The sequence below is a fragment of the Aedes aegypti genome, chromosome 2, assembly GCF_002204515.2.
Source record: "Aedes aegypti strain LVP_AGWG chromosome 2, AaegL5.0 Primary Assembly, whole genome shotgun sequence".
NCBI lineage: Eukaryota > Metazoa > Arthropoda > Insecta > Diptera > Culicidae > Aedes > Aedes aegypti.
Genome location: NC_035108.1, coordinates 330,645,316 through 330,664,782, shown reverse-complemented (window position 1 = coordinate 330,664,782; position 19,467 = coordinate 330,645,316).

Here is a 19,467-nt window from a genome sequence, read left to right as displayed (position 1 = left end):
GCTTGCAGGTCCTCTTCCAGCATGGTCCATGCTTCATGTCCATAGAGGACCACCGGTCTTATAAGCGTTTTGTACATGGTACATTTGGTGCGAGGGTGAATCTTTCTCGACCGCAGCTTCTTCTGGAGCCCATAGTAGGCGCGACTTCCACTGATGATGCGTCTCCGTATTTCACGACTAACGTTGTTATCAGCCGTTAACAAGGATCCGAGGTAGACGAACTCATCAACCACCTCAAAAGTATCCCCGTCTATCGTAACACTGCTTCCCAGGCGGGCTCTGTCGCGCTCGGTTCCGCCTATCAGCATGTACTTTGTTTTTGACGCATTCACCACCAGGCCGACTTTTGTCGCTTCACGTTTCAGGCGGGTGTATAGGTCTGCCACCGTTCCAAATGTTCTGCCGACAATATCCATATCATCCGCGAAGCAAACAAATTGGCTGGATCTTGTGAAAATCGTACCTCGGTTATTGAACCCGGCTCTCCGCATGACACCTTCTAGCGCGATGTTGAACAGCAGGCACGAAAGTCCATCACCCTGTCGAAGTCCCCGGCGGGATTCGAACGAACTGGAATGTTCACCCGAAATCTTCACGCTATTCTGCACACCGTCCATCGTTGCTCTTATTAGTCTTGTGAGCTTCCCGGGAAAGCTGTACTCGTCCATTATTTTCCATAGCTCTTCGCGGTCGATGCTATCATAAGCCGCTTTGAAATCGATGAACAAGTGATGCGTTGGGACTTGGTATTCACGGCATTTCTGGAGGATTTGCCGTACAGTGAAGATTTGGTCCGTTGTCGAGCGGCCGTTGATGAAACCAGCTTGATAACTTCCCACAAACTCATTTGTTATTGGTGATAGACGACGGAAGATAATCTGGGATAGCACTTTGTAGGCGGCATTCAGGATAGTGATCGCACGATAGTTTTCACATTTCAGTTTGTCGCCCTTCTTGTAGATGGGGCATATGACCCCTTGCTTCCACTCCTCCGGCAGCTGTTCCGTTTCCCAGATTCTGACAATCAGCCGGTGCAGACAGGCTGCCAACCTCTCCGGGCCCATTTTGATGAGTTCAGCTCCAATACCATCCTTACCAGCGGCCTTGTTATTCTTGAGCTGGTTGATGGCATCCTTAACTTCCCTCAATGTGGGGGCAGGTTGGTTTCCTTCATCCGCCGTGCTGACGTAGCCACTTCCTCCGCTGTCGTGACCCTCGGCGCCTGTGTTCTCCGTGCCATTCAGGTGTTCATCGTAGTGCTGCCTCCACCTATCAATCACCTCACGTCCGTCCGTCAAGATGCTTCCGTCCTTATCCCTACACATTTCGGCTCGCGGCACGAAGCCTTTTCGGGATGCGTTAAGCTTCTCGTAGAACTTTCGCGTTTCTTGTGAACGATGCAGCTGTTCCATTTCTTCACATTCCGCTTCTTCCAGGCGGCGCTTTTTGTCCCGGAATAGGCGGGTTTGCTGCTTTCGTTTTCTTTTATATCGCTCCACGTTTTGTCGCGTTCCTTGCTGCAGCATTGCAGCCCGCGCTGCATCCTTCTCCTCCAAAACCTGCCTGCATTCATCGTCGAACCAATCGTCACATGTCCTCCTTTCCACGTACCCGACGATGCTCTCGGCTGCGTTGTTGATGGCTGCTTTTATGTTGCTCCAGCAGTCCTCAAGAGGGGCTTCGTCAAGCTCGCCCTCTTCCGGCAACGCTACCTCGAGATGCTGCGCGTATGCGGCAGCGACGTTCGGTTGGGCCAGTCGCGCTAGGTTATACCGAGGCGGGCGTCGATACCGTACATTGTTAATGACGGATAGTTTTTGGAGCAGTTTCACCATCACCAGGTAGTGGTCGGAGTCAATGTTAGCGCCACGATAGGTTCTGACGTCGGTAATATCGGAGAAGTGCCGTCCATCGATCAAAACGTGGTCGATTTGTGATTCCGTCTGCAGTGATCTCCAGGTGTATCGATACGGGAGGCTGTGCGGGAAGTAGGTACCGTAAAACGGGGTAACTTTGATAGTTTTTTCGAGGAAAACTTGAATATTTATGCATGCTGTTTCAAAGATTTTTAATTCATATTTTTAAAACAAGTACTGGTATCCTAACTATCGATTCCAGTTGATAGATTTCCAAAAGATTTATTCGTAATGGATATATAATTTTTCATATAATCGAAAGTCGGTTTTCTGTTTTGGGGTAACTTTGATAATGGAGCATCACTCGAACAAAATTGAATGAATTACAGAACATTTGTAGGGCGTTGCATATCTTTAGGCGTTTAACGCTATATGGAAATTTCAAACTTAGATTCCAAAAATGGTCCCAGTTTGTAAAAATAGTATTCGCTAAGAGTTTTGAGACCAACTTCGAGTTCTACTATAACTAGGCTATCAAGTATAAGTGACGAATTCATTATGACTTCATCAAATAGTGATCGTAGAACAGATTGTTTGAGAGCATTTCAAAATTGCTAAAATCTTATAAATTTTCCATATATGCATATAAATCCTCAAATGTACTTGATTCCAACGAAAATAGCTTTAACATGAAGTGTCATACTTATACTCTTTACTTTTGCATTCGTTTTGCTTAACAGATTAACAGGAACTTTGTTATTTCGTTTAGTATGTTGAGAGTGTCGCATTATCAAAGTTACCCGCATTATCAAAGTTACCCCGTTTTACGGTACTGCGAATGGCCATATTCTTGGAGGCGGCAAAATCTATCAGTCGTAGGCCGTTCTCGTTCGTCAGCCGGTGGGCGCTGAACTTTCCAATCGTCGGTCTGAACTCCTCCTCCTGGCCAACCTGAGCGTTTAAGTCTCCTATGATGATCTTGACGTCGTGGCTTGGGCAGCGGTCGTATTCGCGTTCGAGCTGCGCGTAAAATGCGTCCTTGTCATCATCAGTGCTTCCGGAGTGAGGGCTATGCACGTTTATGATGCTGAAGTTGAAGAACCGGCCTTTGAGCCTCAACTTGCACATTCTTTCGTTGATCGGCCACCACCCGATCACGCGCCTCTGCATATCACCCATCACTATAAAAGCTGTTCCCAGCTCACGTGTGTTGCCGAAGCTCTGGTAGATGGTATGATTACCTCTAAACGTTCGCACCATCGAACCTGTCCAGCACACCTCCTGCAGCGCTACGATTTCGAAACCGCGGATCTTCAGTACATCGGAGAGTATGCGTGTGCTTCCGATGAAGTTGAGAGATTTGCAGTTCCACGTACCGAGTTTCTAATCGCAAGTCCATTTTCGTCGCTGTGGTCTTTGCCGATTGTTCCGGTCCGTATTCTCTCGTTGACGTTCCTGTGCTGATGTGTTTTTACGGCTGGCTCGCAGGGCCTGACACCAACCCCCTAGATTTCCGGAGGACCATTCCCCCTATATGTTCGGAGGGCCATAGTGCGCAGTTTAGCTTAGAGTCCTTCTCTGGCACTCGGACGATGATCAGCCGCCACTGACATGGGGAACAGACGCTGTTGTGAGCCGCTCCTAACATGGAGTACAGACGCTCAAGGTTTGCAGAAGCAAACCCCCCCCTTCCCTGTCAGCATACGACCAAAGTTCCCACCGGGGGTTGGTTACCCGATCTTCCCCAAGGTTATTCGTACCGCGGCCAGTACCACGAGGAGGTAGGGATAGGAGTTGCTGGGCAAGAGGCTAAGGACCACACAATGGGGTCTATTTTATTCCTGTAGGTACGCGAGGTACCAATGGTACGCCATGCCCAGCCATTTACCGTGCCAAATATAAGGTGAGATTGTTAATAAGCCTTTTCTTGAACATTTTTACTTGCCAAATGCTTGAAAGGATTAATATCGGGGTTGATGAACATATATAAACATATTTTAATTTATTCTGCGTTAAAGCTATGCTTGAGGTTTCATGTAAGTAAGATGTGTTTTTTCCTAGAGGAAATATGATATTGGAAATATTCACTTGTCAAAGTCAGGTGATATTCATGACATTTAATAGCCCTGGTTGTAACTATGAAAAACACAATCTCTTAGACTTCTCTTATGCTCTGACACAGAACCAGCTTATATTTCCAACAGTTCAATGTGATTTTAAAGGAAATTTGAAGGTTAATGTATTACCAGAGTATGCAACAATCAAATTATCTTTTTGATTTTCTGATAACTTAGCTTTCGTACATGATTTAAGTTAAAAATATGTATTTTTTCCCAGATTGTGAAGCCATGTCAGAATATTCTACTATTATCAATAAAATTAACGATTGTGCTACAAAATTCATGTTCGTCCGTTTTCAATGCCAATGGATCATACTGTAGTGGGTTGGTGCCTAGGCAAACTGGAACTTGAAAGAGTTTCTTCGAGGCGGGCCACCCTCAGTCTGGCTTCCCATCCTCGCCTCGCACTCTAGAAGTCGTTATTATTCCACCGTGGTAACTGGACAAAGTTGGTTGACTGAATTTTGTTTTCTTAACTTCCGAGTGATGAATGGAATGCGAAATTTAGGGCCAGAGGTTGGGAATTAAAATCGGTAAATTTCCAACTTTTGTCAGTTGACGGAGTGCGGTGGCAGTTTGATGCGGAGTTTTAAAATAAGGCGTTGCCGTGGACCATACCCCAAGGGTTGGACGTTGGGTGTTTGCTTCAAAGTTTTTAATTTAAATTCACTTTAGGTTTTTTTCGAGAAGTCTCACATAGTCGTACTAAGGGAGGCTCAATTAGATGTTTTAGAAAATCTCAGGTGGTATTATGAAAGAATAACTACATGAACAACTATTGCACTGATTTTCATGAGGACTGTTCAGCAGCTTTCGTGATGTTTATAGTGAGCATTACTTTTGCAAGTCTGTTTGTTGATTTCAAAACCTTGAAGGATAAACTGAAAATAAGTAATGTGTGACAGGTAATTTCCGAACATGATTTTCAAACAAACTCTATAAAGCATATAGCTGGTATGCTAGACGATTGGAAAACAAGTGACAGAAGTTTTATTGTATAAGGAATATTGGTCAAGAACAAGCAAGATTGTCATTTAATTATGTCACTAACTGTGACGTCATGTTTTTTTTGGTTCAGAAGGAGAAGCAATTGGGAAAACACCATGTCCATGATGAGATAGGCTGAAAAGACGTAGAACCAGTTGACCATATATCGCTCTTCATTTCAAGTGTGACTTTTTTAGTCGTTAGCGTGACAACCATTGTAAGTAAAGACCGAGCATACCTATGCATCTTCATGGTTGTCACGGGAAGGAGTATTTGTTAGTAGGATGGAGTAAGAAGCTACACGATCTGGATTCATCTTGGTAAGTGATGTGATTAATGTAGCCTCAATTTAAAGTCATCTATTTAGATATGAAGACTGAACATAAAATATGTCGACGAACTATACACACAATTTTCGAATTCAAAAGAGGGCATGTATGGAAGGAATATTAGTATGGCATCCAAGTATACCTAATAATTCCAAGATTATCACATGAGAAAGTTTCTGTTGGCATTTAAGAATAACATCATATAGATTTATTTTGACACACACTTAAATTATTTTACGGATTCCTGTAAAATCTCAACAGCTGAACAGTTCGGTGAAATAAATTAACGTAGTACGATAAATTTTTACAGTATTTGGTGAAAAATCACCGGAATCCGTGAAATTTCGACGGAATTACGGTGTTTCATTTCACTGAACTGTTCAACTGTTGACATTACGGTGAAATTCACCGTGTGAGCTTAGTGTGCACGTTCTGGAACATGAATCAAGATAGTCCTCTATCAGTCTGTATTAGAAACGTCGACACTTCTTGTGTCAAACCATTTAAAGTTTCTAATACGTTATATATCTAGGTTAAGTAAATTGAAAACGTATTTTTTGTTTCTTTTATAAGCAGGTGAAATCAACTCACCTGTAAAATATCTGAACTGTTACGGCAAATTAAATGTAATATTTTGTTAATAAAATCTTAAATTTGTATTACCAAATTAGGATGATAGTGTTGTCTAATAACACAGAACACCTAGATATAAGATATGAATGTAATGTTTGGAATTATATTAATTAAGAAATTAAAAAAAAATAATTTTTTGTTTGTAATTTCATAACAAGAGCAAATATATGTGTCTTTATGTATGTAAAATATAAATTACAGCATGCCGATACTTGGAGTGCCGAACCAACCATAGTGTTTAAATTCATATATGTAGCATTGATGCGGTTCAGATCTTAAAATTATTTGAAAATCCATTCTCCCATATCTTTCTTACCAACCTTACCATAAAAATAGTGTTCTGTGAAATATTCAGCTTTCTAGGTGGTGATTAAATGGCGGCCCAAAGACAATTTAGGTTTAAATAAAAATTACTGTGGAGTGTGAAAACTCTTTTAACTATAATAAGAGTAATTCAATGTGATGGATAGGAGAAGATATATTTATCAGTTTGTTTCATATGGGATTATAGCCCTGCAAACATCTACAAAATCCCAAACAAAATTAGCTCAAAAGGGATTTTCTACCTCAGCAACATCCTTCATTATGGTTGAATCTCGATGAACTGCACGACAAAAATGCGCAAACCGGGTGACATAAAACACACACGATTTCTCGGGCCTCTTTGTTTTTTTTTAAACATAACAGGAACTTGTTTTACTAAATAATTATTTATGCAACAAGTTGCAAGATTATGATTTTTTCAGCATGAGTTGTAGATCTATCCAAAGAACTTTTGGTACAATGTTATCCATATTCGATGTTATGTTTACCGCATGTGCTCTTATAATGCTAAAACAAATTAAAAGTACTTAATTGGTAGCAAAATAATGAAAATTGTTACCTTTTTCTCTAAAAATATCAATAGGTTGAAATATGAACCTGATTCTTTTAAGTAGCTAGCATCATCTATTGCAGTAATTGAATGAAGAGTGCGAGAAACATATGAGCTTTGGTATTTTAATTTGTTAACAGGATTTTCTCAAAAAGGATCGGTGTTCTTCGTTGAGCTGTCACGTCCTCTCCTTGGTATATTCTATGTCAAATGACAGAACAGGTAAGACAGAAGCTGACTCTTCTGTCTCCTCTACGATTCGATCACATTTATAATTGCCAGCCTGTGTCGGATGCGGATCGCACAAAGGATATAGAATCAGATTCTATGGCATGAAGATGCTAACATATTTGGTTGACGTCACCCAAAACAACACTGAAAAGTACTACTTTCAGCACCCAGAGGAGTTAATTCATTTTGTTGATGAAAAATTAGTCGATATGCAATAAATTTGCAAAAAAAAAATATTTTTGCAAATTTTCATCGTACTTGGCAGTTTTTCATCACGCCAATTATTGGCATATTATTTGTCATAAAACGGCCTTCTTTTCTGCACAGGATTATACAGTGACGCTAAAGTCAGTACGCAACCGAAATCATTTGCGAAATTACTATTACGCAACGCTTTTTCATGATGTGACTTTTTTGAGATGCGTAATGAATGGTTGCATAACAATTTTCAAAAATGCAAAACAATGGTGAATATATCTTGATATGATTTCTGCTACCCCAAGTGGTCTAATATGACATTGCAAACAAAGTTGTATGCAATTCATTGCAGAACACGATTTTTACAGCACTTGTCATAACTATCCAACTCGGCAAGTCTTTTCAGATGAATGTACGAGTCCTGCTGTTAAAATCATAATTCTGCAACTTGTTGCATGACACTATTACACACTCACGAACATTTGCCCAATAATAAATTGAAGAATAGTTTTTACCTTAAATCATTTAAAACTAATAGTGATGTTTGTAGCAAAATTTTTAACAATTTTGTTATGCTGCAGTGCGAAATTTTAGTTATTTTAACATTACCATGCATCTAATTTTAAATAGGGCCGCACAAAATATCGATATTATCAAAATATCGATATTCAAGGGACCATCGACTTATAGAATTATCGAGTTATAGAATGTACCGAAACAAAAAGTCACAAAATCGAAGGAACAAATTTCTGTATATCTAATGCATAAATGATCACCTCTGTAAGAAAATAATATTAATTTGTTGGATTGTACTTTACAAACTATTATTTGAAATTTTTCCGAAATGCTAAAAAAATCCCCTTATTTTGACTGACAATATTTTTTTTTATTTTCATGTTCTTCAACTTTTATTACAACTTGCATGTATTTTTCATCTCCAAACAAGAATTGGACCACGTTTCCGCAAATAAGAAAGATTTTAAAATAGATATCGAGTTTTGAAGAGAAATTTCCCTCTTATGTGACATTGACTAGTGGAGATATCGAGTTATAGAAATATCGACTTATGGAGAGCACGATGTATGGAAAATTGAAGGGACCGAAAAATCCATCGAGTTATAGAGTATATCGAGTTATAGAACATCGAGTTGTGAAAGTCTGTTGGATAAAATTTTTAAGTTTCACACTGTAATCTCAAGCTTTGTCTTGTTGTACCGTATTAAACAACATTTTTCGTATTGAAAGTGTTAACATTTATCACAGAAATATAAGAATGAAAAATATACATTAGAAAGAGATAAAACATAATTGATTTTTTTAAAATCTTTTTACATCTTTTTTATGTGTTCACTATGTGCGGTTACATACTACATACCTACCTAGCGGGGTGAAAAATAGCTTAATTTTAAAATTGGAAATTATGGCCACTAATTTATTCCAGTTACTCTTCTGCGCGACGAAAGTTCCTGATCAAAATGCTTGTGGAGTGAATCAGTATTCGCACGGAAAGAAAAATTCATGTTAATATCAGCGTAAAATCATGAGCATAGCATGAACATGAGAATGAGCATAGATGGCCGTACAATTCGTAGTTGCTACTCCGCGATTGATCAGAGTCGTACAGAGATTTTATGAATGGGGCGTGGGACTAGCGTACAATCTTCAATATGTATAAATCGACAGCTCATATTTTAAAAGTCAATAACGACGCCGGCCACGTCCTTGCAGTCATCGGGGAAGAGAAATAATGTTAGTTAGACAACCGTTGTTACTAAAGACCGAGTTCACCTCTGCATCTCCATGGCTGTCACGGAAAGGATTTTGGGGTAGTTGTATAAGGTAGACATCAGGAGTCAACAATGTTTGGAGATGCGATCCATGATATAATCACGTAATCCATCATGAACATGATAATTCGCATAAATTTACATGATGTAGTTTCACATGCTGCGTAATGTAAATGGCGACAATTATGGCATTCACTTTATGTGCATGTGCATGATTTAATGCTGAATTTCACATGAAATGTTTTTTTTCTGTGCGAGTTCATTCACCTTTAGCATGGCTAAGTTCTGTAGCAGCACACGTCACCAGCCACAATGTTAAGGAATACCCTAGCCATTTTCATCGTCTAAGAAATTGTTTATACACAGAATCATTTATAACATTTAAACCCTTTGCACCGCAGTCAGAAAATTCATTACGCTTTTCATTATCACTTGATATGCTTCCCGTCTCACGGTTGATCTTTTTCCAACACCTTTCACCAATGGGGCAGAACTCCCCAACCCTCGTAAACCGAAATCATTAATGTGTTTATTCAACCTTTTTTTCTCAGCGCCCATCCTCATCAGAAAACATTTGGCGCAAAGCAGGTACACCATCATCTTTATCCGACCGTCCGACAAAACCTTGATCTGGATTTTGCAGCCCCAGCATCATCATTTCCCACCAGCTAGCCGGTAATGCTAACGCACACACATACAGCCACACAATCTCACAAGAAGAGAGAGACGGCAGGGCACCTTTAAAGCAAATAAATCTGCCAGGATATCATAAATTTCAAATCCGGGTCGCCCGAGGATAAGAGCAATTCATCGAAGAAGGATGTGAACGTCGTGACGGTCAGGGAGAGGGGGTTTGATAGGCGTTGGTTGGCACATCCTAACTGGAGAAATGGAAGAACGTAAAATAGAAAAAGGAAATTACTTTGAAATCCACCTTTTCGATCTTCCATTTTTCTGCTCCTCCCTTGCTTCTAATGTCCACACTAAGGTGGCCCATTCTTATGTGGAAGAAATCAATTTGTAAAAATCTTAGGCTACACGTCGCCAAATTTGCTCATTTGGACCAAAAGAAGCTACAGTGAGAATTTGAGCGAAATCCGTCAATTTTAAGAAGGGCTTGATGAAGAAAATAACCAAACCGTATTCCATTTTCGTTGTATAATTCTTGTTTCCTTTCGAAAAGATTTTCAATAAGGCTAGGTATGCTGTTTCGCTCATGAAAATTAAAGAAATTTCTTGACTGAATGGGTCAAGAAATATCCTAAAAAGAGTTCTACTTAAAATGACGTTTCTTCTCAATTGCGTACTGCGATCAAAGAAATGCGATTTGCTTGACCATCTCTTGGAAGAAATTTCCCACGCATCGCTATAGGCGATTAGTTTTCTTGCCATCAGCAAACCAGCCCATTTTTGGTCGATATTCTCCATACAAACTCCGAGCTCATTTTCCCCCTTCTCCTTAGAGCTAACGAATTCAGATACAATTTTCACAGTAGATTCTGGGTTTGATCATTATGGGTCACCCTAGTTCACACTCAGCCTTATCCACATAGGGGAAGTGGTGGTAAAATGAACAGGGGTGGTAAAATGAACACCGTGCCTTTTACCGAGAAAAAACAAATTTCAATGAATTTTTAGATTTTAGAAAACCACGTTTGAAAAATGGAGCTGACGTAACTTTTGGCACGGAGGTCTTGAGGTTTTTCAGTGATGGGAATATCGTTGTGGAGTGATGTCAAATCTGAAACTTTTACATTTCTTTTTGAATGGGTTACAATCATTTATAGATATATTTTCGGGAATGCAGCGAAAATTGTTGAAAATATGAGTTTTGCTCACGTTTTTTTGCATGATGTTCATTTTACCACCAACAGCTGTTTATTTTACCCATATAGTGCAGGTAAAATGAACATTTCAATTGTTTTTTGCTAGCGATAAAAATATGTGAAAATTTAGCTATTTTGGTCTGAATTCGTGTTGCTGCTTTAGCTAACATCCCTGTTTTTGATCTTGTGCGATAAAACTATACATATTCCTTCTTTTCTATCAGAAACAAGATGATATCCTTAAGGTGTTCATTTTACCACCCCTTCCCCTACACCTGATCTACGTGCAAATGATTTCTCAGGGTCCCTCTCCTACGATCTGGCACATCTGAAGACGGAACCGTGTGGAGCGGAATCGAAGGAAATCGCAATTTTAAATCATCCACCTGTGCGATCCTTCAGAAACCTCAGAAAGGTGGGAGCCGAAGCCAACCAAGAGAACCTACGGAAAGAAACTCATCCTCTGATGCTGAATGAGTTCGTCTGCTTAGGTGTTGGTGTTTCTGAACGGGTCTTCATTGGGGCTGGTTGCGGTTAGATTGATTCAGAAATTCGTTTTTGGCTTCCTCTGTCAGTTTCCAGTTGCCAGTGGGGCGAAGAAGGGTGATAAAATTTACATCTTAAGAAATGGCTTCCACCCACGTGCTTGGGAAAACTCTGGGGAAAACAAATACCACGAAGTATTTTATATTTACTGTAATGAAAAAAAAAATGTCTGAAAATGCACAGAGGCCCAAAGTAGGTTTGAAGTCAAATAATAATGTTTGCAAAATCTTCTATCAATAAATTTCCTAGCTTTCCTAAGTATTGAATAATACCATGCTGCATCGAATTTCCGGACGCTTCGAAAGCTGGACACTGTTTTTTTTCATGATGTTTTTGGATCAAATAACAATTTTCTGCCTAGAATCTACAATTATGACGTATACTACTCTCTCCATGCATAAAAGTTGCCGAAAGAAAAAAATTCGGGTGCTTTAAGGCCAGTGTCTGAGATTCGAAGCATCCAGACACTTCAAATCAACACGGTAATTCCCCATAGTTTCAGATTGATTGATGTAGGTAGGTGAAGCAAACTTCACTTTTTGTGTTTCCAAACATTCCACCAGCATTTTAGTACAGTAATCTGGGGTAACATTGATTAATTTTTTTGATATTTCCAAAACTGAATTCACTTATTGAAAACATTACAAGCTTTATTTATCGCTCGTGACTTTATTCCATATTTTTTCTGAAAGTTTAAGGCATTTTTAAAATTAAAAATTAGATATTTTGAATTAGCTGATCTGGGCTAACATTAATCAATGTAAACAATGTTCGAGTAAGGCGAAGTAGGTCGTCATTGAAATTTGTACGCGTCGTGTTGCTAATTTATCTCACGATTTCAAATCAAAGAAAATCAGTTGGTTTTGCACTGACACAGCTGAAAAAGTATCAGCATATAATCATGCATGTTAGCGCGTGCAGTGATACTTTTTCAAGTCAATATAAACTATCAAGACTGAGTTTTATCACTTTGATATTGCAAGCACCAAAGTCATCATTGCTGCCAAAACGAATGACGGGCTACTTAGCCTTAAAATGAAAATGTCACAACTGATTTCATTATTTTGTGCTAATTTGCAATTTTCAAACTGCTCTAAAATTATCACTTAATTTTTTACCATACTTCTATACTGCCCTTAAAAGCATAACCATCTAATATATAATCGCTATCGAGCGAGTAATTCGTCGATTAAGGTGAAGATGAATCGAAGCCAAACTTCAAATTTTCAAGAGCACGGATCTGGAGAACCAAACACCTGTTTGAGCTGAAAACCTAATCGATTGGTCACCACCAGCTAGTGACCAATCGATTAAGTTTTCAGCTTAAACGGATGTTTGATTCTCCAGATCCGTGCTCTTGAAAGTTTGAAGTTTGGCTTTGATTCATCTTCACCTTAAGTTAAATACCTGATCGTTGGGTGATCGCCAATTTAGCATCGATAATGCCAGTATAAATGTCCAGAAGAGCAACATAGTGTTTGATACTAAGCGTCTAGATGAATTTTGAATAATTCCTCACGGAAATTTAATTATAAGACCATATAATTGAAGAAAGTTCTATTTTACCATTATTTTCATGCAATGTACCAGAAAAAAAGCCATTTCAGACTCACGACCTGCTCAGACCATTGACCCAGTACCGTTTTGTCTCAAATGCCGAACACTCGGTTTTTGTATGACGATTTGGTTGAAATGCTTCGCTGAACTATGTCATCAAATTGCCAGGAAATGACAGCCAATTACAATTCAATTTAATCATCTTCCAATCTATTTTATACCTCGGGAGTAGTAATGATTCTCTAGTTCGAGGCCAGTAAAGCTAGCTCAGATGAATGTATTTACGAAATTAATCAATTGGAAACGATTTTTTCGTGCTGTTCGGAATATGAATCAAGGTGTTCGGAATATGAGACAGAACGAAGACAGTGTTCGTCATTTAAATCAAAATGTTGTTCCATACTTTTAAGTTAAAACAATACTTAACCAGTTTAAATGAACATTTTTATCGGCACTCCTAACAGCTAACAGTTAAACTTTGCGAACAAATTAAAATTTTCACAAATATGAGCAAATGTATGCCCCTCAATTGCATTTGAAGCCACTGTTGACCTCAAGTGTTCTGAATATGATTCAAAACGGTACTTATATAACGAGAATCTGTCATTACGAAATTAATTTCTAATTAATCAAGACACATTGTCGCTTGAGCAGTTATAATGCTTTAAATGTTTAAGTGATAGTGAAAATAAAGACAAAACCCAGGTTCCTGTTTCAAATGGAGATTTCCACCAAGCTCCACTTCAGGCAGAACAAACTCCTCAGAATGAACACCTCACAGTATCGGCTAAAATGCTAGACAATGTGGTTCCATCGCCCAACTTGGATACTTTTCACTTGAAGAGCGGCATGCAGTCCGATTCTTCAGATGGCCCAGAGGACGAGGGTCTTGAAGTAGTTTCAGATGGAAGTTTCACCAATCCAAGAACTGAAAAAAGACACAAAGGAATATGGCTCCAAATAAACGACGACTTCTGCATCCAGTTATTTTTGATAACTGTTAATGCCCAAGAGGATGCTCAAATACTGTCTCCATAGACGACAGAAGTGTTATGAACATTTTTTTTGTCTGGTTGCTTTATCTGTATAAATGAATTAATTTAAATTTCCTTTAAATAAATAAACAAAGAACGAAATTAAACAATTGTTTGAATATTTTTTCTCCAGAAACTTACTACTCTACGCTCAAAGTCTATACAATGAACAAAAATATGAACTTTTTATATTTCAATACATCTATTTATGATGATGATGATGATGATGATGATATAAGCTGCCATCTATTGTAGCAAGGTATCCACCGGTAGCAATGGCCTGTTCTAACAAAACAATTTGTTCAAGATTGTATGACTATTCGTATTCAATCATACTCCTGTCTGAAGGGCTAAAAACGAATGTCGGACCCGTAAACAGAGACACTTACGCGAAACCCGCAAGGAAAAAGAATCTCCTTCCAAAAGTAAGTTCACACGAACAGTCGTACAATCAAGCCCTTGCTTGTCAGATAGACCCAATAGATGGGAAGAAGAGCCCGCCCTTTTTCCACGAAATATAAGCGATAGGAAGTTGACAGTTTCACTCTTCCTATCCATCTCGCTTCAATCGGGTGCCCTGATGGTCCCACCCAGCCCAAAATGCATTTACCATTGGAAATATAATCAAATAACACAATTCATCATGAAAAGATCTCACCGGTTTTTTTAATCCTTGCAGTATTTTGAAGCTGGTCGTCAAAACGATGTCGTCGAGCTATTCCACTTTAAAGTATCATTTATGCGAAACTATTCAAAGACCGAGAAATAAACAATCTTCCACTCCTTCGATAAAGCGATACGAAAATCAAATCCACTTGTAGGGCTTCTCGAAGTTCACTGCCCGAAAACCGAACTTCTGCGATGCGAAAACGAAACTCGCTAGCTTCTTGAACTACACTGCCCGAAAACCAAAAAAAAAAAAAACAAACAGACTTCCATTTCGACGAACCGAAAGCCGAAAAAACAAAACATTTTGGCTATGCGAAAACTGTACCCACGTGCTGGGCTTCTCCAAATGTAGATCGAACGGTAAAGTTGCCAAAATCAAACGGGCACTGTTTTAAATTTGCAACACTCCAATAGGGTCTTAAAATGTTTAATGAAATCTTGTTTTCATCTAATAACACGAAAGAGCATGTTACTGCAACTACTTTAGTAATTTTTCCCGCTCAAATAACGGATATATCATATTAAAACTTTAATTTAAAAATTTGATCCATAAATGAACCTTGACACTTGAGATCATGTTTGACGTTCGCTGAGTCGACAAAAATACCACAGGGGTTTTAGTTTTAACACTGGGGTTGTTCCTATATGACATTTTGGAAGGGACACGGAAAACAAAATACACCCAAAATTTGAGTTAAAGCCAAGGGGTGTGACAAAATCTATAAAAACATAAAAAAAATGTTTTTTGTACTTAAACAAATAAAAAACATTAAAAAAAATGAGTAAACATGTGTTTTTGGCCTTAACTAAAGCGTTTGGCACTAAAATTGGGACAGGGCTTTAGGACCCTATTGAACAGTGATGCATGAACATGCCCAGTTTTCTAATCGTACCGTAATCTTGCTCATACCCGCCTCTCTTTTCCCCTTCCGAAAGATCACTTTAGTCTGTTGGTGTGGGTAAGCCTCGCAAGCAAAAATTTTCCACACGTTCACCCAGTGATGCCACATACACAGATTTATCTGTAATTACACAGATTTTTTACTGTTCTTGCTTACTGATATCTGTGATCACAGATCACAGATATTTTAGATAAAAAAAGATTTTCAATATTTTAGGATATTTCACAGGTTTGGGACATGGTTTTGGAAGATACAAATGCCATTACTCTGTTCAGTTTTTCTCAAAAACTTAAATATTTGGATTTTTTAGAAAAAAATTATGCATTTTTAACTTACTTTTTGAACAATAAGAAAAAAATTAAAATATTTGACATGCCAAGAACAGCCATAATACGTTTGCAAAGGTTTTTTTAAATCTAAAATATTAAAATTTTGGATTTTTTGTGACACAGATTTTCACCAAGATTTTTTTAGGTTGACTTAAGATAAAAAAGATATTTTCAGCCAAAAACACAGATGAGATTCGGAAAAAATATGGCAACACTGCGTTCACCTCTCACTTCACATAACTTCTACGCGTCCTGCCTTTCACTACCACTACTACTGAGACCGCATTCACTCATACACTAATCGCTTCCCCCCGCGCATTCTGTCATCAATCATTTTTTTCCACATCAATTCCACTCTTTTAAATTCTATATTATAACTCATTTTCCAATTGAAATTTAACTTGCACTCGCCACTTTGCTTTTTTCTACGTTCGGATATGTATTTTTCGTCGATTTTACTTTGAGATTTCCACATTTTTTCACTATTTGATACCACGTTAAAATGCACAACCTTTCCTCAGCCAGTGCTGCCCGGGTCTCCCTTTTATATTTCAAAACATCTAGGGTGATGTGCTAGTATCCATTACCGATGCCAAACAATTCCTTCTCAAAACGGCTTTAGCATTGTATAATAACATTTTGATAAATCTTGATCTGTTTTTGGAAATAATGCAAAGAAAATGCATCTTACCGTATTCTCAATCCGTCGTATCGTTTTCAACTCCGTCGCAATCAGTTTCCAGATTCGTCTCACAACTTACGGCTCACTGTGATGTATTGAGTGGATAAAACACAATATATCAACGCTATAATAAAATGTTTTACTAGAATATATTTATATTTACGGGCATCTCCCTCCATTCCTTCAGCATGAGGGAATATACTAATTTTCTTTAAAATGGATTGTTCTTCATCAAAATTCAGCCCAAACATATGAACACATTTCCTTTTGACCGTACATTTATGGCATTTTTTTTTTTCTTTTTTTTAAGGCACTCAGTGCTTGTGGCCACTACTGTGCCTTATCTATATTTACATCTACTTTCACTCTCTCCTACTCTTTTACTCTCACACCGAGCAGGTAGGAGAGAGCTCTGCTGTTAGTGAGGCTAGCTGCCTTGCTCTTCTAGGCACTTCGGCCAGATGATTAGAAATGACCGGATTCTAAGGTCACTTCCGTAAACCTCTCCTCCTGGTACCTTAAAAAAGAGACCGACACGTCAATGCTTCCAGTGAACGATTTGCCCTATGAAGGAAGCATCACACTAGACAACGGACTAGCATGCAACGCCTAGTGGTACAGTCGAAATATGTTCCTGACGAAACGTTTCCTAGACTAAAGCGGGAATCGAACCCACACTCCTTGACATGCTTAATGCTTGGTAACGTTAACCCCACGGCCACAAAGCCCAAATTTTAAAACATGGCCAGACCTGAACTTCTGGTTTGGAAACCCCATCAGCAGGAAGTCTAACTCATCCCATCGGTCGTTGTGAAAACCACATCGGATTAAACTTATTTACTTGTTTTATTAGTTAGGGGAACTGGGAGTAATATGCCCATAGGGGACAACACGCGCCACCCTCGATTTGGACAAACGATCTTTTTAAAATGCTTTTTTTCACTCTAGATCATGAAAAATGAATAAAAATGCTTTTATTAATATATGTTAATGTATTTTTCTCAAGAAAATCGTTAAAAACGTATAAAACGTATAAACTGTTCTCAAGAAAATCGTTAAAAACGTATAAAAACGTTTTTCGCTGTTTTCGTTGCAATTTTGTGCGATTTTCAAGGTCATTGTTTAGGTCGTTAAATAACCAATTTTTTGAAATTGTCGCCGAGAGCCAAACTTGTGCACTGTCATAGTTTGTATTACATGCAAAAAATGTGTTAAATTTGTCCTAAAAAAGCTTATCGAAGGACCTAAACTGTAATCAACTCTGGGGGCAAAACGCCCACCCCTATTTCATTTTATCGAGAATGGAAAGATACAGACCCAAACTGATAATTGTGGCGTGGAATTGTTGATTCATTGTTATCTGTTCAGATGTAAGCTAGCTGTTTAGACGAATTAAATGAAAACTTCAAATATTTCTCAAGTTCTGATCATTTGGCACTAGTTTTGTTAGGAATCACTCTAATTGTTGGGATGGGGATATTACTTTGACGCGAATGATCACCTATTGACAGCAGTCATTTGTTGAGCAGCTTCAATGCTGTTAAAAGCGATTATTAATAATTACAATTATTTCATTTAATCTTAAATTAACTCACCGTTTTGATTCATATTACGGACAGCTTCGAATTCCGGACACTCTACTTTATATGGGAAACCTTTCACGCGAAATGTTTCAATTTTTGCTGTTCAAAAGTTCTCAATTTCAAGGCTCGTTTTTAGTAAACTTTTTCCATAAATATCTTTGAAAATTTATAATGCCCAACTACCTTAGATGTCTCTTTGGTGGTTTAACGATTTCGATTGATGATTTGACTGTTCCATTAATGATTATCATGAGCTGTCCGGAATTCGATTCAAAGTGTCCGGAATATGAGGCAAAAGTGAGGAGGCGTCCGGAGTAAGAATCATGAAAAGGCCACACATTTTGATTTATTTAAAATTATTGAAGTTGCGGAAGCGTATTCTTCTCCCACCGTTCGAAAGTAAAGGGCTTCCGACGCTCGATAGCGCTAAGGAATCATACAGAATGATTTATTTTGTATGCTCTATGCTGGGTTATATTTCCCTGAGTCCTTAAGTGTCCGTAATATGAATCAAAACGGTACATTCTAGTGTAAAATTCACGAGTCTGCAAAGCATCCACCTTCCAACTGACTTCTTTCCTCTTTTCAAACAATTAAAATATCTACCCTCTCATGTCAGTGTTGCCTGCTTCACAGCACCAATAATTCTCCACAACACTAATAATTCCACCTAAAAACATTTCGTACTTCATTAATGAAATTTTCTAGTGACTGGAAAGGCACCGTCCAAGAAGTTCAGACCAGGTGCAAATATAATAAATGAAATTCCGATTTCCAACCAATCTTCAAACAATAATTAATCTTGTGGTATGCCATGACCTGCACTGAACCCGCCGCAAAGTACCAATAAATTCATCACTTCTCCTTGCTTTATGATTTCACGAGATCACCAACTCGAAATCCGTGATTTATGAGGTTTATTGACGTTAATCTTGCCGGCAAGGGTCGTCGGACGCACAGAGAGATAGAGAAAGCGTGCAAAATGCAAATTACAAATCCGTGCCCAGAATACGACCGAGAACCATCTCATAATCTTTATCATCATCTTCATCATCATCGTCGTCGTTGTCTTTTGCTTCTTCTTCTTCGTGGCAATAGTCGTTATGGTCATCTCTTCAACTATATTATAATCTTTGAAATTGTGATTGTCGTCGCCAGGAGCCACCCCCCGTGTTATCCGCCCACCAACGACGACCTGGCACCAAATAGCAGGGGAGATAAATCTAGCCTGACGATTGTTATTAACGAACAATTTTCCTTGCCGTTCCGCCGACTGATTTCGATTTACATCAATTTCCATTGTATCAGCGCAGTGCTTCCATTT